Source organism: Zonotrichia albicollis, chromosome W, assembly GCF_047830755.1.
Source record: "Zonotrichia albicollis isolate bZonAlb1 chromosome W, bZonAlb1.hap1, whole genome shotgun sequence".
Classification (NCBI taxonomy): Eukaryota; Metazoa; Chordata; class Aves; order Passeriformes; family Passerellidae; genus Zonotrichia; species Zonotrichia albicollis.
The window spans coordinates 10125549-10150099 of record NC_133859.1 but is presented as its reverse complement, the minus strand read 5'-3'; the positions used below and the strand labels follow the sequence as shown (position 1 = coordinate 10150099).

General features: G+C 44.6%; 1 protein-coding gene and 1 long non-coding RNA gene across 3 annotated transcripts in view; both read right to left on the bottom strand.

Moving 5' to 3' along the window:
• LOC141726875 (putative HIT-like protein slr1234) overlaps positions 1–24551 on the bottom strand; it is a 127030-nt gene that overhangs the window by 39934 nt on the left and 62545 nt on the right. The gene's annotated exons all lie outside the window — the stretch shown is intronic.
• On the bottom strand, positions 5987–19843 carry LOC141726878 (uncharacterized). Its single transcript, XR_012577832.1, has 2 exons — positions 17228–19843; positions 5987–13306 (listed from the first exon to the last, which is right to left on the bottom strand). It is a non-coding gene; the product is annotated as an uncharacterized LOC141726878 (long non-coding RNA).

Here is a 24551-nt window from a genome sequence, read left to right as displayed (position 1 = left end):
GGCAAATAATATAAAGATGTTAGGCTTAATATTAACAGACACTGAAATTAAGAAAGACATTAGTAAGGAGATGTTAGAATAAGTAAATAAGTGTTTTCAAGGGTATGGGCCTCTGCTGCACCAGGGAGAGTGAAAGATTCTCCCCCATGGGATGCTCCCCCATCAAGCTTAATGAAAGAACACAACCAGTGAGAACTGAGTAGTACCCTCAAAAGGAAGGTAAGGAAGGAATCAGTCCAATAACTGGTAGTACTGGATTAAGGGCTGTCAATAAGATAACACAGAATTTGTAACCTGTGGTAGCAAATCCATAGACCTTACTAACCTTGTTTAACACCTAAAATAACCTGGTTCACTGTTTTAGGCCTAAGAGATGCCTTCTTTTGCCTCCCTATCCACGAAGCCAGCCAGAACATTTTTGCATTCAAACACAAGCTCACATAGTCCATGTGCCTGAAGGCTTCAAAATTCTCCACTCCGATTGGAGAACAGCTTGCAAAGACCCAGAGTCCCAGGAAGCTCCACAAGAGGAAAGGAGGCTGTTGCAGTACATAGATGATCTTCTAGTAGCCACTCGGACGAGGGAAGCAAGGGAAGCCTGGACGGTAAGCCTTTTGAATTTCCTAGGACTCCAAGGATGCAGAGTCTCAAAGAAAAAGGCACAGGTAGTGAAACAGAAGGTAATCTCCAGACCCCTCTATGCTCTTATTGCCAATGGGAACTGAGATCTCCAGTGGACAAGAGACACCACACGGGCCTTTCGCCAGCTAGAGAGTCCCCTCATGTCGGCTCCAGCTTTGAAACTTCCAGATGTAAGTAAAGCATTCTTTCTATTTTTCCATGCAAGGAATTGCTCTGGGAATATTGGCTCAAGACTTGGGTCCATACCGGAGGGCAGTTGCTTACCTCTCTAAGCAACTAGATGCAACAGCCAAAGGATGGCCAGGTTGCCTCAGAGCTGTAGCAGCAGTTGTGCAGAATATTCAAGAGGCACACAAGTTTACCCTGGGACAAAAATGACTGTGCTAGTGTCCCACACAGTGTCTGCAGTACTGGAAGTAAAGGGTGGCCACTGGCTTTTCACCGGAGAGGTTTCTGAAATACCAGGCCATCATGGTAGAGCAAGATGATGTAGAGATAGTGGTGACTAATATTGTCAACCCAGCTTCTTTTCTCAGTGGAATCAAGGAGAAGCAGTACACCATGATTGCCTAGAGACCACTGAAGCTACCTACTCCAGCCGCCCAGATCTAAAGGACACTCCTCCGGACGATGCAGAGACCTGGTTCACTGACAAGAAAGCGACTTTGCAAAGTTCACAGTGACTACCTGCAGAGAGGTAATAGAGTCTGGACCCTTACCAACAGGTACCTCTGCACAGGATGCTGAGATAAATGCATGGACCCATGCCTTAGAAACAGCAAAAGGCATTCAGAGTTGTGCATGCACATGGAGCCATCTGGAAGGAGAGGGGACTGCAGACCTCACAGGGAAAGAAGAGACAATCCAGCTGCTGGAAGCAGTTCAGCTACCTGAAAAAGCATATTAAGGCACACCAGAGAGTGAGCTTAAAATTGGAGGAAAGAAATGAGCTGGCGGATGGAGAGGCAAAGAAAGCAGCAAAGGGTGAGGTACAGATTTTCCTCGAAGGTAAGCCATAATACAATAATACTAATCAAAAGAGACGTACAACTGCAAGGGGTGGGCTACCATTGAAAGAGAGCTAGTAAACCCTTCCCATTTTTGTGGTTACTAGTGAAGGAAGGGCACTAGAAAACACACTAGGGCCTAATTACTTAAAGCCTTTTATAGAGTGTGGCTCCTTTCTCAAAATGACCAAGGCTGTGAGTGATACAGAGTGAACTGGAATGAAGTGTTGACTTTGAAGTAGTAATTCCCACAGGCTTTCTAGAACACACATCTGATTGAAAGGACTGTTGTATCATTGTCAGGAATCTATATGCCACTATCACTCAGGTGAGCTGATAATGTGATCCTTGCCTCCAGACTAACCTCAAAATACCCCCGGGCCAAAACTCGGTCAGACTGGGAGAGGCCATGGGCCTGTACAGCAGTGGCAAATCAACTTTTCAGAACTCCCAAGGAAAGGGGGGTATCAGTATTTACTGGTATTGATAGATACATTTTCAGGGTGGCCAGAAACATTCCCCACCAGAACTGTCAAAGCTCAAGAGGTGACCAGATCATTTTTACAAGAAATAATACCACGCTTCAGAGTACCAGCCACAATATCCTCAGATAAAGAATCACCTTTCATTTCCAAAATAGTGCAACAGATTAGTAGCCATCTGGGCATAGATTAAGAACTTCACACCCCATACCGCCCCAAGTCAAGCGGCCAGGGGGAGAGAATGAATCATTTGATTAAGCAGCAAATCATAAGACTGGGGCAAGAAGCTCTTCCACTAGCACTATTGCAAATTCAAACTAAACCTTTTGAGCTAAAGGAATGCTGAATCCTTTTGGAATGCCTTATAGAAGACCATAGAATACAAGGGGAATGTCCAGAATGTCCACTTACATGGTGGCATTAAGCAAACAGCCCAGAGTAATTGAGAAACTTGTGGCTGGAACTCGGAGCAGGGAGTTAGATAGCCTGGGGTTGATGTATATGTTAAGTCTCTTACAGAGAAGACTTCGGAACCCCAGTGGGAGAGACCACTGCAAGTACCTCTCACCACCTTCACTGCAATCAAAATCAAGGAGCCGAATGCCTGGATCCATCACTCTAGGGTGAAGAAGGCCCAGAAGCCCCTTCAGGAGTGACACCAGGAGACAATGAACTGAGACTAAAACTTATTCGGGCAAAATGAGTATATTGCGGTCGGGAGTAGCTCATACTTTAGTGTACAGAATTGTTTTGTATGGAATTATAACTGAAGTTTTAGAACTAGAGAGTACCTCTACCCAAAGCAATGCTGAATGGCCTTGGTCCCTGGCATTTAATCAGTATAAAGAAGGTTTATGAACAGGCCGGGGACCAAGACCACAAATTGATAGTAGAAGCACTTAGTATAGTTCAAGATAATGTGTCTTTAGCTTTCAGTTGTATACAAGCACAGTTATGGATACAAGCAACAGCAGCTCTGATCCTATAGGAAAGGGGTGAAGGTAATTTTCCAGCTGAAATTCAGAAAATTGAATGGGATAATGCAATTGATTTTGAAAGGAAGTTTTAATCCTGGTGGACTATGGTGAATTTCACCTATGATCCTATTTCTAATGTGGCCACTGCCTTTGTGCTTACCATATGTAATGCCACTGTTTATGTTATCCATCCCATTATTGCCCTAAGATTAAACCATGAAGAAACAACACTCTATCCTTCAGAACATAGAGTGTGGGCACGAAAAGATGAATGAAAAGTGGCAGATAGTAAACTTAGAATCCTGCATTACTAGAGAACAAATGGGATTCATTCGTGAAAGCAATACTGCTAATGCCCAGGATGTGTTTGGACACTGAACAGAGTATTTGTCACTTTGAAATTCATCCAGTCACTGACCAGAAAACTGTGCTCGTATATACTGGAAAAGGGTGTATGTTTGAGAACTGCTTATGCTGCTGTACAAATTGATAGCAATGAAGTTATTCTGTCTAGTAGAAACCATTCTAATCTCTGTATTTGTATTTGTAATTTTGTTAAGCTTATTGGGTGTGATTTTTCGTATTTGGTACCAGTAACATCCCACCAGCTGATTACAGCCAATTACACAATGTATCACAGACTACCACCTACCCCTATCGGGGCGAACCTTACATTGGTAAAACAATTAATTAAGCACCAAGACCTATTAGAAGTCTTGAAAAGAATCCAAGAAAGTGGAAAGAAAACCTTAATTACTGTCCAACATGATACAAAGGAGATAACCAGAGTTCTACAAAGAATAAAATACGGATAATCACTGGTGAGATGTGATCTTTGGGTGGTCACCAACTGCAAATGGAATCTTTGATAAGTTGTGCCACCCTATTCTAGTTTTACTAATATTAGTTGGGATAAGCTTAGGATTATCTATTACATTGTTAATTTGGAACTGGAGAATACTACAACGAATGGCTGTACTAACCTCTTTATCAAACGTACATAGTGAAGCATTAAAAGACACTTATTGTCATGGAAATTTTCCTTAAGTAAAAGAATTTACTTATTTCCTAGGAAAGGGGGGAATGAGACAGAGTAAGGATCCATCCTGAACTAGGTGAAGTGCCTGGGAGAGGTGAAGGGTCTGTGGAGCTAAAGCTGAAGGAGAGGCCGTGTTCCAGAGACAGCAAGGAGACAGAGAAAGAAAAACAGAAAAACCACGAGGTCAATCTGCCCCCGACCTAGGAATTCCTCCGATAAAGAAGAATTAGTGCTAAGTGTCATGCAAGATGAATATGTATGAACTTATTGTGGAACTGTATGCATATGCATTTGGAAGGGGGATAAAAGGAGGTCTGAAATCTTCAGGGGTACGCATGCCCTTTTGGGGAGTCTTGCATCCGGCGCGCGTCGTAATAAAGCATACCGGGCTTTACAACTTTTACAAGTTATGAGGTTTCTTCTTTTCTCCGCAAAACACCAGCCAGAAAATTTTTGCATTCAGAATGAAAAAGCCCTAAAAGTGAGCTCAAAACCCAGCTCACATAGTCCATGCTTCCTCAAAGCCTCAACAATTCCCTCACTCTATTTGAAGAACAACTTGCAAAAGATCTGGAGTCCTAAAAAGTTCCACAAGAAGAAAGAAAGTTGTTTCAGTACATAAATGATCTTCTAGTAACCACTCAGACGAAGGAAGCATTTATAGCCTAGACAGTAAGCATTTGAATTTCCTAAGACTCCAAAGATACAAAGTATCAAAGACAAAAGCACAAGTAGTAGAAGAGAAAGTAATCTACCTGAAGTACAATCTAAGTGCTAGGCAACAGACTTTAGAACAAGCTTGCAAAGAAGCCATATGCCAAACCCCAAAACCCCAGACAATAAAAGAACTCCAAACCTTCTTAAGCATAGCAAAGTAGTGCTGGTTGTGGGTTTATAATTATAAACTGCTCATGAGACCCCTCTATACTCTTATTACCAAAAAACCAGAGATCTCCAGCGGACAAAGGAAGTCACAAGTGTGACCGTGGTCACAGGGGTTTGCAGGTGAAGAGAGAGGCGAGAATGTTGATTCCATGATCAGAAGGCTTGATTTATTATTTTATGATATATATATATTACATTATAATTATACTAAAAAGAATAGAAAGAAAAGGTTCTCAGAAGGCTAGCTAAGGATAGAATAGAAAAGAATGGATAACAAAGATCTGTGTCTCAGTTGAGAGCGAGAGCAGCTCTGCCATGAGTGGTCAGTAAATCCAAACATCCACAGGAGACCAATCACGGATCTACCTGTTGCAATCCACAGCAGCAGATAACCATTGTTTACATTTGTTGCTGAAACTTCTCAGCTTCAGCAAGAAAAATACTAAGAAAGGGTTTTAATGAAAATATGTCTGCGACATGTCACCTCTTTTTATTTAGTTAAATTAAAAAGAAAAGTGTTTGTAATTTTCTCTGCTGTGTACATGCAGAGGAAAGAACAAACACTTGACAAGTTATCTGCTGCCATTCAAAACCTCACTCAAGTGCTGGTGTGGAATGAACAGGGAATTTCTTCACCTGTAGAACATAAAATTCTATCATATCACTAAAACAATCTTACAATATAAGAAAATGCAAAAACAATGCAAAGAAAATTCAAGTCCAAGCAGCTGAGTTTCAGGAAAAGTCCATGGACTGAAGATGTTCCTCTTTGACATATCCGAAAGTCCTTTTTGGTCCTGAAACAGGCTTGCTGCAGAAAAATCCATCAATAGTTATCAAAAGTCCATTGACAGTCATAAAACAATTTCAAACAATTTTGAGACCACTTCTGGAATGTCCTGGCCACAGCCCTTTATTGAACAACTTGGGCTGAAGCTAATTTTTGGCCCTTCAATGCTTCAGAGCTCCTGCCAGCTATTTCAACCCTTTTTATTTAATTCATTTGTTTTTTAATTTTTTTTTTTTTTTTGTCGGAAAGAGCAGCAGCAGCAACAGCGGAGCCAGAGAAAGGCCCTGAGGGGCCCTGGCCCATGTGGATGGATCAGGAACCCCAGACCTGGCCCACAGAAAGGTGGCCCAGGACCAGAAGGGGGAAGTAAAACCCCCAAACCCAGCAGGAGGCCGGGAGGTGGCCCTGGCCCAGGGACGCGAGCCCAACAGCCCAGGCCCAACTCACAAGGCAGGCTCTGCCTTGCCACAGACCTGCACCCTGCTGCCAGTACATTGGCAGAATGGGTGGCCAAATGTTTCTTTTCCCCAAAATCATCAAGGCATGCCAGCAGCAGGAGAATAGAAGCCATCCCAAGAACCCTCATCTCGGGTCTGTGAATGTTTGTTCCCCACGGCAAGCAAGCCATGATCGCTTCCCACTGTGCCCTCTGCCTCTGCAAGGCAAATGCAGATGTTGCTTCCATCTGCCTCCCGGCACCATGCCAACCTTCTCCGGTCTGGGGACCGGAGGCAGAACTTTCGGGAGCCACCACTGCCTCGCCGCTGGGGCGCGCGAGAGGCGACAGAGATGGCAACCTCCAAGGGACAGTCCCTGAAAAACCACCCCCCAACCCGCCAAGAATGCTGATTTTGAACGCAGGCAGCCGAGCTGCACCCACAGCCAGCTGGCGAGCCATGCCTCCTCCATGGAAGGAGAGACTGACGCCCTCTTCCCCTGTCCCAGCTTCCCCAGCAGGGGCAGCCCCGGGACAACACGAAAAACTCGAGGGGGAAGTCATGCTGAGTGCAGAAGCCGCCGTGGCAGCCGCCGCTGCCAGGGGCGGAGGGACCGCTGGCTGCTCCGAGGGTCCTGCAGGTTCGGCACCGTTTTCAGCATCATCCTGAAGAGGGGGCCGGCGGGTCGCTGATTTCAGCTGCAACCTCCGGCATCGGCGCTGCGGGTGAAGGCACGACCGCGGTAAGCAGAAGAAGCGGCGCCGGATCGCGGTTGCCTAGCAACATCGGCGCAGCCGCGGGAAGCAGTATTTCTGAGCTCTCAGGCGCAGGCGGGGAAGCTGGTGGAGCCGCAGGCGGGGCTGTCTGGAAAGGCGGCCGCGGGGCGGGTCTGGGAGGCGGCCCCGCCGGCCCGGCAGGCGGGACCTCGAAGGCCGGTGCCGCCCTCATCTCTGAGCGGGGCGGAGCCCAAGAGGCCGGCCGTGGCGGGGCCTGCAGGGCTGCCAGGGGCGGTGCTAGCTGCGCTGGCCGGGGCGGTGCTCGCGGAGCTGGCCAGGGTGGCGTCGCCCACTCCCATCCCCCGAAAAGAGAGAAGGGTGGGAGAAAAACGGCTCAGTCTGAGCATGCTCTGAAAACGCAGAGAAAAAACTTCGGCTCCGGGCAAAACTTCACCCCCCCGTTGGGATGCAGGGGGGCTGGGAAGCAGCAGATCGTTCCCCTCCAAAGGGTCTTCTCCTGCTGGAGTCGGAGGAAATGGGGCGAGCCCGTTGCAGTTAGCAATCAAGGGAAAACCAGTCGCTTTTCGCTCCAAGACCGGAAAGAGTGCCTTAAATGTTAGGTAAATTCGGGGGTGTCCAAAAGGAATTGGAAAATGGATTCCATGCACTCCCATACAAACACATCCAGGGCATACAGCACATTCGTAAAAAACCCAAAAATCTTTGCCCATTGAAAAAACTCATATAAGTGCCTCTCTGACAGGAAAATTCCAAGGTTTCCATCCTCTTCACCCCATTTTTGCCAGAGGGCAATAAGTTTCTCCTCTGAAGGGGAGAAAGGAACCTCGGCCTTAGTGGGAAGACCCCACCACTTTTGCAGCCCTAATCTGCGAAGGCCAGGATCATCAGGAAGGGAAAAGACAACAGTACCTTGAGACAGAATCCAGCACTCTCTGGCCAGCTGCATGATGCTGCTGAGCTTTCTGGCCATCTTCCTGCAGACTTTTCAGAAGGTTCTCTTCGTGGTCAGCCTTGCTGTGAACTCTGTCCAAATCAAGATCTTCAGTTCTTCAGCTCCTGGCTAGAATCCACTTCTGTGGTCACTTATGAAGCAACCATCAATGCCACACATTCGGGGTTTACCCAGTGCAGCAAATGCTCCTCTGGGGTCTCACCAAATGATGATTTGTCCTCCTCAGTTGAGGGGTCACCAATTGTGACCATGGTCACAGGGGTTTGCAGGTGAAGAGAGAGGTGAGAATGTTGATTCCATGATCAGAAGGCTTGATTTATTGTTTTATGATATATATATTACATTATAACTATACTAAAAAGAATAGAAAGAAAAGGTTCTCAGAAGGCTAGCTAAGAATAGAATAGAAAAGAATGAATAACAAAGATCTGTGTCTCAGCAGAGAGCAAGAGCAGCTCTGCCATGAGTGGTCAGTAAATCCAAACATCCACAGGAAACCAATTACAGATCCAGCTGTTGCATTCCACAGCAGCAGATAACTGTTGTTTACGTTTGTTGCTGAAACGTCTCAGCTTCAGCAGGAAAAATCCTAAGAAAGGATTTTAATGAAAAGATGTCTGCGATACACAAGGGCCTTTCACCAGCTAAAGAGTGCCCTCGTGTCAGCTCCAGCTTTGAGGCTTCCAGATGTAAGTAAACCATTTTTTCTATTTTCCCATCAAAGACAAGAAATTGCCCTAAGATATTAGTTCAAGACTTAAGTCCATACCAGAGAGCAGTTGCTCCTTTCTCCAAGCAACGAGATGCAACAGCCAAAGGATAGCCAAGTTGCCTCAGAGTTGTAGCAGCAGTTGTGCTGAATATTCAAGAAGCACGCAAGTTTACCCTAAAACAAAAAATGACTGTGCTAGTGTCCCACATAGTGTCTGCAGTACTAGAAGTAAAAGGCAGCCACAAGCTTTCACCACAAAAGTTCCTCAAATACCAAGCCATCATAGTAGAGCAAGATGATGTAGAGATAGTAGTGACTAATATTGTCAACCCAGCTTCTTTTCTCAGTAAAAATCAAAGAGAAGTAGTACACCACAATTGCCTGGAGACCATTGAAGCTACCTTCTCCAGCTGCCCAGACTTAAAGGACACTCCTTTAGATGATGCAGAGACCTGGTTCACTGACGGGAGTAGCTACCTTGCCAGTAGAAAGCGACATGCTAGATATGTAGTGACTTCATGCAAAGAAGTAATAGATTCCAGACCCTTACCAACTAGCATCTCTGCTCAGAAAGCTGAGATAATTGCACTGACCTGTGCCTTAGAAATAGCAAAAGGAAAGAAAATAAACATCTATATATTGGAATAAGATCCCAATATTACCAGGTGGAATGTGCCTGGGTTCGTCTGACCCTTGCTGCTGGGCCAAAGGTGACAGCTGTGGTGTTTCACCTTAGAGACACCTTTGGCTGGCTGGATGTTGCAGCTAGGCACTGGAAAGAGGCCAGGCTTTTAGAAACTCAGTTTATCTCTGGTGGAAAGGCTTCAGGCGATGGTGAAGACAAAAAAGGAGAGGATTCTGACGGAGGGTTATATCCAGAGTTTTATTCCATGGTCACAGACATCTGAATCTTGGTAACAGCTCCAACAAAATACCAACTGCATGGTCCCGGCTCCTTTTAAGCCCAGGGACAGGGGGAGGGGAAGGGACAGGTGAGCTCCAACCAGGTGGGAGGAGGAGGGTCTCAGGGGACAAATGACACTTGGCTACGCCAATGACTTTAGGCCTGAGGGGCACGTTTCGAACTTGACCAACCACACAATGGCCTTGCTGGAATGTTAAGATTGACTGACAGAACCTAGGAAGGTGGCGAGAGGGAGGGGGAAGGGAGAGGTTGGTATACCTGAGGGAGGAACTGGGAAAGGATATTGCTTCACACCGCAATCTATACAGACTCAAAGTATGCATTCAGAGTCGTGACTGCACATAGAGCCATCTAGAAAAAAAAGAAACTGCTGACCTCACAAAGAAAGAACATCAAACATGCACAAGAGATAACTCAGCTGCTAGAAGCAGTTCAGCTGCCTGAAAAAGTAGCAATTATGCATATTAAAGCATACCCAAGAGTGAGCTCAGAATTAAAAGAAAAAAATGAGCTAGCAGATAGAGAGGCAAAAGAAGCAGTAAAAAGTGAAGTAACTATTGAAACAGCTCTAATTCCACATAGACAAATTTCCCTTGAAAGTAAGCTAGAATATAATAAAAAAATAGAAAACTATTTGAAGATCAAGAAAAGACGTATAACCAAGAAAAGTAAGCTACCATTGAAAAGAAGCTAGTAATCCCTTCCCATGTATTATAGTCACTAGTAAAAGAAGAGCACCAGAAAACACACTGAAGAATAGATGCCCTATACACATACTTAATTGAGAGAATCGTTGCCAAGAATTTATATGCCACTATTACTCAAGTGACCCGACAGTGTGATCTTTGCCTCCAGACTAACTCCAAAAATACCCCCAATCCTAAACTCAAACAGATTGAGAGAGGCCATAGGCCTAGACAGCAGTAGCAAATTGACTTTTCAGAACTCCCAAAGAAAGAGAGGTATCAGTATTTATTAGTATTGACAGATATGTTTTCAGAGTAGCCAGAAGCATTCCCCACCAGAATTATCAACATTCGAAAAGTAACCAAGGTATTATTACAAGAAATAATACCACTCTTCAGAGTTCCAGCCACAATATCCTCAGATAGAAGATCACATTTCATTTCCAAAATAGTGCAACAGATTGGTAGCCACCTAAGCATAGATTAGGAACTTCACACTCCATACCGTCCCCAATCAAGCAGCCAAGTAGAGAAAATGAATCATTTGATTAAGCAGCAGATTGTAAGACTGAAGCAAGAAGTTAATCTACCCTGGCCCCAAGCTCTCCTACTAGCACTATTTCTAATTTGAACTAAACCTCGGGCTAAAGAAAAGCTGAGTCCCTTTAAAATGTTTTATGGAAGACGATATAGAAGACAAAAGAGAACGTCCACCCACATTAGAGAAGTAACACTAGCCACCGACATAGTAGCTCTAAGCAAACAGCTCAGAGAAACTGAGAAACACGTAGCTAGAACTGTGAGCAAAGAGCTAAATGAGCCGGTACATAACATACAACCTAGAAATTATATATATGTTAAGTCTCTTTCAAAAAAACCTCTAGAACCACAATGGGAGGGACCGTTCCAGGTGCTTCTCACCACCTTCACTGCAATCAAGATCAAAGAGCAGAATGCCTAGATCCATCACTCTTGAGTGAAGAAGGCCCCAGAAGACCCTTAAAGAGTGACACCAAGAGACAATGAACTGAGACTAAAACTTAATCAGGCAAAATGAGTAAATTGCAGCCAGAAGTAGTAGTAGAACATGAATCCCAATATAACCAGTTAGATGGTGCCTGGGCCAGTTCTGACCTTCGCTGCTGGGCCAAAGGCAGCACTGCGGTGTTTTACCCCAGAGATACCTTGGCTGCTGGAGAGTGCAGCGGGGCAAATCCAGGCTGTCAGGACTCCATTTACCTCAGGAGAGAGAGCTTCTGGCGATGGTGGAGAGAAAGGGAGTGGATTCTGCTAGAAGGTTGCCAGATGTTTATTCCATGGGTACAGAGATGTCTGCACCGGGCCACTGCTGCTAACAGAATGGAGGCCACATGGTCTCATTAACATTTTAAGCTCAGGACAGGGGAAGGGGAGGGGACAGGTGAGCCACCAACCAGGTGAAGGGGCAGGGTCTCAAGGGACTAGGGACACCTATCACATGACGCCTTGCTGGTATGTTAGCCTGATTGACAGGGCACACTCAGCGAGGGGCGAGGGGGAAGGGAGAAGGTAAAACAGGATATTGCAACACACCATAACATCTCCCCCTAGTTTTGTTTAAAAAGAAGAGGACTGTGTTTATGGTGCAGAATGATTGCCAAACCATGGTTGGTAAATCGGTTCTTCTTCTACAGGAGGGTCAGTGTTTTCCACTGAGGCCTCTAGGTCCTCCACTGGAGCACTGAGGGCTTCCAAATGGTAGACCTCAGGAGGGGGAGATGAGCTTGAGATTAACTTGAGAACCATGCGTTTGATTAGTCCAAAAACAATGCTAAAAACTACAATAACTACTACTAAAATAAACAGCACTAAAATTACAGTTTTCAGAATAGATCCCAACCAGCCCGAGATTCCCCAGCCATTGAAAAGTCCACTCAGCCAGTCGTCAGTTTCTCTCTTGATGTCGTTCACCATAGTTTTCATCTTGTCAATTGTGGCATGGACATTCTCTGCCTTCGATGACAAGTCGAGACAGCAGAGTCCTTCAAATTCTTCACAGCGATGGTTGTGCAGAAGGAGCAGATAGTCTATGGCTGCCCTATTTTGAATGGTGGCTTGCCTGGTAATTTCCTCATCTGATAAGAGGTCACTCAGGGCAGTAGAAGTGAGGTTTGCCTGTTTTGCAACCCAACATTCCAATCGGCCTAATTCTCCCATAGTTTTTGCTGCCGAGATCCACGGCAGAAGGACTGTAATTGCAGTGGCCTTTAGTCTGGACCAGTGAACAATTTCTGAATTACAGTCAGGGTCTAATTGCCTTAGGCCTCTTTTTTTGATAGCCAATGTATATGTGTTGTTTTTAGTTTGCCAGTGTATTAGATTTGTTCGATTTGGTGTTAACAGGCTCAGCTTGCCAAATGTACACGGACCTCCGAGCAGACGAGGAGGGAGACCTGCCCATGCTCTGTCTCCACATATTAAAAACACACCTTTTGGGAGTTCACGAGACTTGTAATCACCACCAGATGAGTGCATAACTAGGACTGAATTTTCACACCAGTTCTTGTCTGTGTAGAGTGGGTTGCTAGGGTTAGGATAGGTGTTTGGTTTAACTTCATGATATGGTAAGCGGGAATTGAATTTAAAGTGAATGCAAAAGGTTGCATTCATGGAGCCTAAGAGATGAAACTCTTGTGGCTCCCTTTTTGACACTGGTAACTTTCTCGCCCACTCCTGCCAAAACAGCAAAGGATTGTCAGCAGGGTAACGGCCAGGGGAAGGTGCGAGTAAGTTAACTTCATTTAAAGCACTCCACATTTCATTCAGGAATTCTGAGGATTTAAAAGGAACTCCCACCAGGCAAGTTGACAGGGGGTCAGAGGCTGTCGCGGTGGAGAGGCAAATGTGATCTTGTCCAAGGGCTCTGGCCAGAGTGGTCCATACATTTGCTTTGGGCTGAGGGACTAACCAGGAGATCGCTGGAGAAATGATCGCAAGTAGGACGAGAAGCAGGCTCGGTCTCATGGCGTCTCGAGACTGCACACGAACAGCAGGATCTAAATCGGTAAAAGGAAACTTAAGACAAACATATATTACAAACTATTCCAGATAGGAGGCTTAAATGGAATTTCTTCCAGAGAACGCGTGCGACGTTTCCTTCTCCAGGCAGCATGAGCAACCTGGGGTGCTTCTGCAGATTTCTCTGAGACTTTGGGAACATAGGGCTTTACACATTTGGAAGGAACCCACCTTTTTCCAAGTCTCAGGGTCTTTTACTAAAACCGGAGGTTTTTCTTTCATCAACCTGTGACTGCTCCCCCCAAAGTGGCGTAGGATGGGTGGGTTCAGGCTGTCCAAAGAACAATTCAGAAAATTGATTGTGAATAGTGCCCTGGATAACCGGATGTGGGGAGGTTCTACCTTCAGAACCTGTTGTTGCTGGTCCAGGACCCTTTTAATATCACAGTGAGTTCTTTCTACAATGGCTTGACCTGTAGGGGAGTAGGGGATGCCAGTTTTATGCTCTACTCCCCATTGCTGCAGGAAGCTCTCGAATTCCTTGGATTTATAAGCGGGCCCATTATCAGTTTTCAGCTCCTTGGGGATGCCCATGAAAGAAAAAGCCTGTAAGAGGTGCTTAATAGCATCAATAGATGACTCTCCTGTGTGGGCAGAAGCATAGACCGCTCCAGAAAAGGTATCTACACTAACATGAACATATTTCTGCCGTCCAAAAGCCTGTACGTGTGTTACATCTGTTTGCCACAGTTCACAACTGTTCAGTCCCCTTGGGTTTGCTTCCGTACTCACTGTAGGGAGTGCATGTTGTTGGCAATTTGGGCACGTGGCCACAATCGCTTTGGCTTGTTCTCGAGTGATGTTAAACTGGCGAACCAGGCCAGGTGCATTTTGGTGGAAAAGCTGGTGGCTGATTTTTGCCTGTTCAAAAACATTTGGGAGAGTGGCCATCACTGCAGGTGCAGCAAGAGCATCTGCTCTTCTGTTGCCTTCAGCGATAAACCCTGGCAAGTCAGTGTGTGACCTGACATGCATCACATAAAAGGGTTGCTCTCGGTGAGTGACTAACTTTACCAGTTTGGAAAGCAATTCAAAAAGTGCAATGTTAGATACATCTTGCAGTATTGCTTGATCTGCTCTGGATACTACTCCTGCCATGTATGCAGAGTCTGTAATCAGATTAAATGGTTCTGAGAACCTTTCAAAAGCCCTAACAACCGCAGCCAATTCAGCAACCTGAGGTGAACCTTCCACCTCAGCAATGTCCGTCTCCCACTGCTGGGTTTGAGGATCCTTCCAAGTCATAACGGACTTGTGGGACCTCCCGGACGCATCTGTAAAGACATTTAGAGCCCTTTTTAAAGGTCTCCTACTTAGAGCAGTTCTTAATTTTAAAGTAAATTGAACATCTTGTTCAAACAATTTGCAAGCGGGCCGTGCTACCGAAAATTGTCCTGAGTAGGAATCCAGAGCAAACTGCAACACTTCATTTTCTTGAAACAATTGTTCCAGTATTTTCATAGTATTTTGACCTGATTTTAACTCAACTGGTATGTGAATGCACTTAAAATCACATCCTGCTAACTCCCTGATCCGGGTCCTTGCTTTCCGGATCAGTTCTGCTACCAGTTCCTGAGGCTTTGTCAGTCTCTTGGACCTTTTGTGACTGAGGAAAACCCATTCTATGATCAAGAGAGAGTCCCTCTGGTCCCGGTCCTTTTTTGGTGTGTCCTTTGCCTTAGGTGTTTGTTTTTCCTCCCACTGGAAAATAATTCCATGGGGGTGTGGCAACTTACCTAGGATGATAAATTTGAATGGCAGATCAGGCCGGCATCGGTGGGCCTGTCTTGTGGACATTGCAATCTGAACCTTTTCTAGAGCTTTCCGTGCCTCTGGGGTAATAGACCTAGGAGCAACTGGGTCCTCTCCCCCTTTCAATAAATTGAAAAGAGGGGCAAGGTCTTCATTAGTCAGACCAAGCCATGGTCTTACCCAATTCAAAGACCCACACAACTTGTGGATATCTGCAAGGGTCTTGATCCTTGGATTGATTTCTAGTTTTTGAGGAACAATGGTCCTATTTCCAATTTCTAAGCCCAAATACTTCCAAGGTGGCATCTTTTGAATTTTCTTTTCCTGGAGCTCGAACCCTGCAACAATCAATGCATCGATCGTTAGGTCAAGCGCATGTGTTAGTAAATCATCATTGGGGGCACACACAAGGATATCATCCATATAATGATAGATGATGGCCTTCTCTGCGGCTGCACGCACTGGGGAAAGCAGGGAAGAGACATACCACTGGCAGATAGCTGGAGATACCTTTAATCCCTGAGGAAGAACGGTCCAATGGTACCTTTTCATAGGAGCTTCTAAATTGATAGAAGGGACAGAGAATGCCAAACGCGGTGCATCATCAGGGTGTAATGGGATTTGGAAAAAACAATCTTTAATATCAGTAACAGCTAATTTCCAATCTTGGGGAAGCATTGTTGGTGATGGCATACCAGGTTGGGGACAACCCATATCTTCAATTACATTATTAATTTGTCGGAGGTCACAGAGTGTCGGATCTCAAGATCTCAGTCCTGAGATGCTGAGCCTCCGAGACCACCTTGGGGGGATCGGGAGTCCTGGAATGTTGCCAGAAGTGTCTGGTGGCTGGACTTTAACCCTACACAGGAGACGACAAGGATGAGGGCTTCACCAGGGTGAATGGTGAAGGGATTAGTTAATTAGAGGGTGAGAAACAGGGTTTAGGATTTATGTACAGGGGGGTTTAGAGGAGTAAGATGGAGGAATTGGGGTGTGTCCTGTCCTTCTTCTTCTTCCTCTTCTCCTCCATCTTCTTTGGCCACAGTGGCACCTTTGGATTGGTTATTGCTGAGAGTGCACTGAGTTATAAGAATAAATGGTATTGGGGAAAAATGATAAATATTGTACACGTAACAATGGGTATAAAGATACGTGGCTGCCCGGGAGGGCAGACAGTGTGCTCATGGCTGACTGCTGAGCAGATATCTGGTGGCTGAAAGAACATCTTTTAGATAAACAATTAATAAACATAAAAACCGAAAGAAGAACTGAAGCCTCTTCTCGTCCTTCGATACGTGGGCTGCCCCAAGGCCACCCCGGGCCTTTCCAGGCCCCTCAAACAGCCGAGATAACCGGACAACAGAGGAGTCGCCACCTCTTTTTGTCAGCTTTTTGGATGACAAACACTGGAGAGTTCCATGGGGACATGGTCTCCACAATGTGGCCCTTTTTTAGTTGCTCTTCTACTAGTTCTTCAAGCACCTTTATTTTTTGTTTACTGAGTGGCCACTCTTGCACATCAACTGGTTCGTCTGTTTTCCACTTCAGTTTTTGGGTGGGGCGCTGTTGTTCAATGACTGCTGCACAAAAATGCTGTGGAGAGTCTGGAATATCAATTGTGACACCCCACTGGGCCATTAAATCTCTCCCTAACAAAGGTTCTGAATAATCTAACACAAATGGATGGATATTTGCCAATTGTCCGTTTGGACCCTCGAATTGAATAATGCTTTTGGATTGTTTTGCCAATTGCAGACCTCCTACACCTCGAAGGTGACCAGCAACATTTTGTAAAGGCCAGTGTGCTGGCCAGTCTTGTACTGGAATCACTGTGCAGTCTGCACCTGTGTCTACAAGCATCTCAATGCGTTTAGACTCCCCACCCCCACTGACATTGCACCACAATTTGGGTTTATCTGTCCCAATAACTTGGACCCGGGCGACTGTGGGCCCTTGTTTATCGACATTTTCAGGTAAAGATGGCACAGGGATAGCTTGAGCAACAATTTGTCCCTTGGGAAGAAACAGGGGTGGGTGGAAACAGTGCAGGCTGAGAACAAATTGCTTGGGATCTGATGTTGTCATTCCCGGAGCAATTTCGATCTCTTGTGGTGTGTTTTTGTCCCCAGTGATGATGTACTTACAACGAATTTGGTTCCAAGTACCCTTCTGTTCAGGATTTACAGAGACAAAATGCCAGTCAGTGTCCTTCAGGTGGAGTGACTCTCTCAGCTGCAACCTGTAAGGCTCATTGACAGAACATGCGGTTAATACAGAATCACTTAAGTCACAACAAAGGTTATTTTGTTTCACTTTCAACAGTGGACAAGCAGACTTGGTCTTTGAAGCACCTGCTTCACTTACACAAATGTTAATATTATCGCGCGCTTGATTTGTTTTGCTACCCTTATTTTCTTGGCCTGCTCTTTTTATGTCTGCACGCCTGGCAGGCTGGCGCTTTACTTTCAGTTTTTTTGTTGTTGACCCCCAGGGAGGGCTTGCAGTTCTCCTCCTCTGCTATTTTTAAATTCATCAAATTCCCTTTTCAGGGGGCACTGGTTACTCCAGTGTCCTAGCTTATTACAAAGCAGGCATGGTTTAGTGGGCTCAACCATTGCTGGTCTCCGCTGCTGCCCAGGGTACTGCTGTGCTGAGGGAAAAGGTGCAGGGCTGGCAACAGCGACACGCTGGGGTGGTCTTGGCAGCAGCCTTGGTCTGGTGTCTTCAGCCACAGTCATCAGAGGCACTTTCCTGTTACAGACTAGAAGCATATCTTTTAATGTAGGGGAAGGTTCCATAGGAAGGCTCAGGATTGCCGCTCAACACTGTTCATTTGCATTTGTAAACTCTATTTCTTCTAAAATTGCTTCCCTAGCATTTTCTTTTTTAACTTGTATTTCAATGGCTCTAGTTAGACTTTCTACAAATTTCAAATAAGGCTCTGATGGTAGTTGTTTAATTTTACTATAGGGCTCAAAAGGCCCCTCAGGTTGGAGGGAAAAGAATGCTTTTTCAGCTGCTTCTTTTACTTTCTCAAGTGTTTCTGCAGGAATTGCAGCAGCTTGGACTGAGGGAGAAGACCACTGGCCTTCACCACAGAGGTGCTCAAGGGTAATAGGGTTACCATTGTTGTCCTTTGCTGTGTTTGGATCAGCCTGTAAGCTTGGGAGAGCGTCTTTTAGCAGTTGTTTCAATGCTGATTCCCATAATTTGAATTCCGTGGATGTCATGAGACATGAAAAAAGTTGTTTTAAATCATGTGGAACCACAACAGTCTTACTTAATTCAGAATTTAAAAGGCCACGGAAATATGGACTGTGTGGACCATATTCTTTATGAGATTTACAGATCTCTTTAATCAATTGTCGTCCAAAAGAACTCCAATTAGCAGTTGGGGCTGCTCCAGCTTGAGCTGCAGGCTGAAACGTAACAGGAGCCAGTGACAACATGGCACCATGCATTGGGTCTGCTGTCCCTTGCTCTGTATCCCTTGAATCAGAAGCATTGGGATCACAGCTACAGGTTTGGGGACAGGCAGTGGGTGTGTCCCCACCGTGGGAACCCGGGGAGGGGGCGGGGACAGGGAGCCGGCAAGGGGCGGGGAAACCGTGGGAACAAGGGGCGGGGTCAAGGGGCTGGCAGGGGGCGGGGATACCGTGGGAACAGGGGGCGGGGTCACCTGGTGACATCACGTCAGCAGACGCCCCCTGGGAGGAGTAGAGGGGCGGAGCTGAGGGTACTGCAGGAAAGGCGGGGGGAGGGGGGAAGGTGTCACGAGGATCAGGAGGAGAGGGGGATGGGGCAGGAATTTTGGGATGCTTAAGAGGATTTTGGGAAGAAGAAGACCAGGTTTGGGAAGATGCCACGTGGCACCCACCATCTTGTGGACCCCCTAGGGACTGGGGGCCATTTTGGACATCACTGCTCTCCGGAAAGCTAACACGTGCTCTGGGTTTTAGAGGAGGGGATACAGGGGATTGGGAAAGCCACGCAGCCTGGCCAGGGCTTTGTGAACAAAACAACTCAGGTATTCTTGCACACTCTGGGAGCCGACTTCCCAATGAGTTTGCACTCTTTAAAATACCAAGTTTTGGGGAAAGAGGTTTAGGGGTTTTAGAGCAGGGAGGAACAGGGAGAGCAGAGGTACATGGCTTTACATTTGGCTTTTTCTCCATTTCCTTTTGTTTGAGCAATGCTGTTCGAATTTGTAAACTCCAGAACACAAATTTAGCTGAGGGTGGTTTGCCAGATTGTCCTAAGGTTATCAATTCATTCCCAACTTTATCCCAGAATTGAATCTTGTGGATTTCTTCAGGGGAAATGTTTGGGAACTGCAGAAAAAGCCATCTTATAAACTGTTTCAATTTTCCTTTAGAGAATTTCACATTACTCTTGATTAAAATGCTAACAATACTATAATACACTCTCCTTTGTACAATGCTAAGTTTGGAACCCATGTTAAATGTAAAAAGCAAAGTACTTAATCCCGCCTGACCAAAAACAAAGCTAAAATCAGCTACCAATTTCTAAAAAAAACCACAGATAGAAAGCGATAACGAGCAGACAAAAGCTTCACAATGCAGCTGTATATACTGCTTTTAAAATTCCCGGGCAGCAGCAGCAGGGCACGCCCTGCCGAGCCGAGGCAGAAACAAAGCCTCCCCCGCCGTGGAATGCAGCCCCCCCCACGGAGCAGACAGAGCAGCCACTCCACGTGGCAGGCGAAACCGGGACGCGACCCCCCCCCCCCCCGCCGCGTGTGCAGAGCACTCCCGACCCCGCAGGTCCCCCGGCCACGTGGAAAGAGAGCCCCCCCCTCCCCCGCAAAGAGAAAGAGAAAGAGAGTCTCCTAACACGTGTCTGAGCACGCTGCTGAGCCGGGGGGGGAAGGGCAGCGAGCGATCCCGCTCCGGCGCGAATTTTAAAAGACAGTAAAACACACGGCAGAAAAGCTAGAACGCTATGGATTTCTGTCTGTGGGGCTGCGCAGCCAAAAATGCAAAGGCAAAAAGGAACAGAACTCGCGACAGAGTCTGTTTTTGAGCTTCTGCTCTACTGAAAGCAGAGATACTCACGTGAAATGGAAGCTGTAGGCTGGGTACAGGCAGGCAGGTCTCCACCGGAAAAGGACCTCTCTCTGGGTGCAAGAGAGGCTCCCATTTTCTTTCTCTGGAAAATCTGCTTACCACAATGAAGCTGGACTTTCCAGAAGGCGCCGAACAGTCCACGAAACTTTTTCTGGGAGTAATTCCAAAGTCTCTAGCTGGGAGTCTTGAAGCCAGGCTCCTTTCAGCTGGATGCACGGCTGGCAGAAACTTCTCTGAGGAACTGCGAGTCCGTTTTCGGGCTACGGGGTCACTTTGCCCGTCCAGGGACGCCAATATATTGGAATATGAATCCCAATATAACCAGTTAGATGGTGCCTGGGCCAGTTCTGACCTTCGCTGCTGGGCCAAAGGCAGCACTGCGGTGTTTTACCCCAGAGATACCTTGGCTGCTGGAGAGTGCAGTGGGGCAAATCCAGGCTGTCAGAACTCCGTTTACCTCAGGAGAGAGAGCTTCTGGCGATGGTGGAGAGAAAGGGAGTGGATTCTGCTAGAAGGTTGCCAGATGTTTATTCCATGGGTACAGAGATGTCTGCACCGGGCCACTGCTGCTAACAGAATGGAGGCCACATGGTCTCATTAACATTTTAAGCTCAGGACAGGGGAAGGGGAGGGGACAGGTGAGCCACCAACCAGGTGAAGGGGCAGGGTCTCAAGGGACTAGGGACACCTATCACACGACGCCTTGCTGGTATGTTAGCCTGATTGACGGGGCACACTCAGCGAGGGGCGAGGGGGAAGGGAGAAGGTAAAACAGGATATTGCAACACACCACAACAAAGTAGTTTGTATTTTCACTTACAAAATTGTTTTGTATATACTTATAACTACAGTCTTAGAATTAGAAAGCACCTCTATCCAAAGTGACGCTAAATAGCCTTAGTCCCAAGCTTTTAATCAGTATACCAAATCCATAAGAGAACCTTCTGAGATAAAAGACTTAAACCTATCCACTGTAGTAATCCACAAAGATCACGTATATGAAGAGCAAGAGTGGCAGGAATGGGAACTGTGAACACTTCAAGAAATCAGAAGAGAAGAAATCAAAGTAAAGTGCCAGATAGTCAATTAGCTCATGAAAGACCAAATGAAATTAGTCTCAACCTCTTCTGTATACAAACACAAAGAAGTTTGTGATAGCCCAAATGAATCAGACTGTTAGTGTAATTTCACCTTAATACAACCTGTAAAAGTGACTTGCCTTTAAGCTCCTGATGCTATCAAGCTCTCATTTAAATTTAAAATAGACACTACACTTTTTACAACATCAAGACCTTATACAACTCACACCAGTACTCAGTTCAAACCCAATCCAAACTTGAATCTGAAGTGTTTGAAATAAGCCCCTACATAGTGAATAATGTGAGTGAACAACAACTGTTGTTAAATCCAGAAGAGTATCTCAAATGTGTTGAGTTACTAATGCAAATTAACATCTCAAAAATCCAACCAGCCTGTTCCTCCTTCCTAAAAACATCCTTTAAAGGCTAGACAATGTAGTTACAAAGACAAGTATACCTCAGAAGCAAAACAAGAAAAAATCTAAGATATTAGAGAAAAGATTACGAGTTTTAAATTGAATTAATTCAGAAATACTGATGAATAAGCTGGCCACTGCAACAGGTGGCCTAGCAAAATAAAATCAGCCTTTACAATCATCTCTATTAGCATTAAGAACTAGCCAGTACCAGATTTCAAAAGTACTGCCAAAGTGGTAAAAGGCAGGGGACCAAGACCACAAGTTAATAGTAGGAGCACTTAGTACTGTTCAAGATGATGTGTCTTTAGTTTTCAGTTGTATACAAGCACAGTTATGGAAGCAGGCAACAGCAGCTTTGATCATACAAGAAAGAAGTGAAAGTAATTTTCCAGCTGAAATTCAGAAGGTTGTCTGGGATAATGCGATTGATTTTGAAAGGAAGTTTCAATGCTGGTGGACTATGGTAAATTTCACCTATGATCCTGCTTCTAATGCGGCCATTACCTTTGTGCTTACCATACGTAATGCCACTGTTTACGTTATCCACCCCATCATTCCACTAGGATTAAATCATGAAAAGCAACGGTGCTCTACCCTTCAGAACATAGAGTGTAAGCACAAAAAGTGAAGGAAAAGTAGCAAACAGTAAACCTAAAATCCTACATTACTAGGGAACAACTAGGATTCATTTGTGAATGCAATACTATTAATGCCCAGGATGTGTGTCTCGACACTGAACAGAGTATTTGCCACTTCGAGATTCATCCCATCACTGATGAGAAAACTGTGCTTATATATACTAGTAAAAGTTGTGTGTGCTTGAGAACTGTTTGAGCTACTGTAAAAGTTGATAAGAATGCTGTTATTTTGTCTAGTAGCAATCATTCTAATTTTTGTATTTGTAATTTTTTAAGATTATTGAGTGTGATTTTTCATACTTAGCCCCCATGACATCCAACCAGTTGATTAAAACCAATTACGCAATGTATCACAGACTACTACCTACTCCTATTGAGATAGACCTTACATTAGTAAAGCAATTAATTAAGCACCAACACCTACTAGATATCCTGAAAGAAATCCAAGAAAGCAGAGAGAAAACCCTAATTACTGTCCAACATGATACAAAAGAAATAACCAGATTTCTGTAAAAAATAAAACAAAATGCAGATCATCACTAGTAAGATGTGATCTTTAAGTGGTCACCAACTGCAAATAGAATCTTTAATAAGTTGTGTCATCCCATTATAGTTTTGTTAATATTCGTTAGAATAAGTTTAAAGTTATCCATTAAATTACTAATTTAGAATTAAAGAACACTACAGCAAGTAGCTGTGTTAACCTCCTTATCAAACGTACATAGTAAAGCATTAAGAGACACTTATTGTCGTAAAGATTTGTATTAAGTAAAAGAATTTACTTTTTTTCTAGGAAAGGAGAGAAATGAGAAAGAGTTGAAATTTTCCAGAGTAGAAATCCATTTTGATGTAAGTGAAATGTACATCTTTGAGGTAACTCTATAGTTTGAAAACATAGCTGTTTAGTCTGATTGCCTGTTCTCGTAAAAAGCCTAAGCTCAGAGAAACTGCTTCAGTTGAAAGACACAGATAAGGAAAGAGAGACAGAGAGACAGAAAGACTGCTGTGAAAGCAAGTCAACCTGACCTAAGAATTCTCTCTGATAAAAAAGAATTAGCAGCAAATGTCACATAAATTTGTAAAAATGAATATGTATGAACCTATTGTAAAATTATATGCATAGGTATTTGAAAGAGAGATAAAAAAAGATCTTGAGTTCCTGAAAGTGAGCATGTCTTTTTAAAAGAGTAATCTCCACATGCGTCCAGCGATGTAATAAACATACCAGCTTTACAACTTTCACAAAGTTGTGGAGTTTTGTTTGTTTCCTTGCAACACTATGCTGGCAAAATAAAACAGGGAATTGTGCAAGGAAGATATATCAAAACAGTTGTAACACATAAAATGAAAAATCTTAATTTCTTCTAATACATTACTCCACCAGCTAGGTTTGAACATTTTTTTCTAATTTTTTGACTGGTACCTGGGTTATTATATGTATTTTTTTCTTTGATTTCTTTTGCTTTTTCTAGAATGACTTTTCTGTGGTCATCAATTTTCAACCATCTGATATATTAAACTGTCCACAAACACACTCTTCTTTAGCCAATAAATAGTCCAAAGCCAACCTATTCTGATGCACTACAGTTTTTGTTTGGCTTAGCTGACTTGATATTAACTCTAATGCCTGGGCAGCTTTATTTATTATCATTTCTATAACTGCTTGGAGTCTTGTAATAAGATTCAACATATAATTTGGGGTTAATACAGAGTTAAATTGCTGTGCTGGTTTTACCTTTTTTTTTTTACTATTTGTTTTTTTACCGAATCCTGAACTGTATCTTTAAGATTCAATGTAAAACAAATCCATCTCTCTCCTTTTGGGCATTCAATTCCAAATCTATTACCACTTTTTTCCTAAGTTTCTTGTAATCCAATAATTTTCTCCGTTTTGCCTAGAGGTCCTTAATTTGGATGAGTTATAACAGAGGCTGTTGACATAGGTGTGTGTAATAAAAGAGGAACTTTGGTTTCTTTCTATGTGATGCTTTCTGTAGCATTTGTGGCATGATCTTGCTGGTATCCCAAAGGGGAAAAGACAACAAATGAGTGCCAGAAACCGGAATAACAGAGGGCCAGTATGTCTTATACTCCCACCTCCCATGCCTGTGAGGTTGCAACCCACAGCAGGTTTATTTGATCTTCTCGGTAGTGAAATACAGAGGCCAATCTGGTCTTGCCCTCTATTTCCTTGTCGCTTTCTCTTAACTAATTTCCAGGCAAACTGTTTTTGACACCTCTTCAC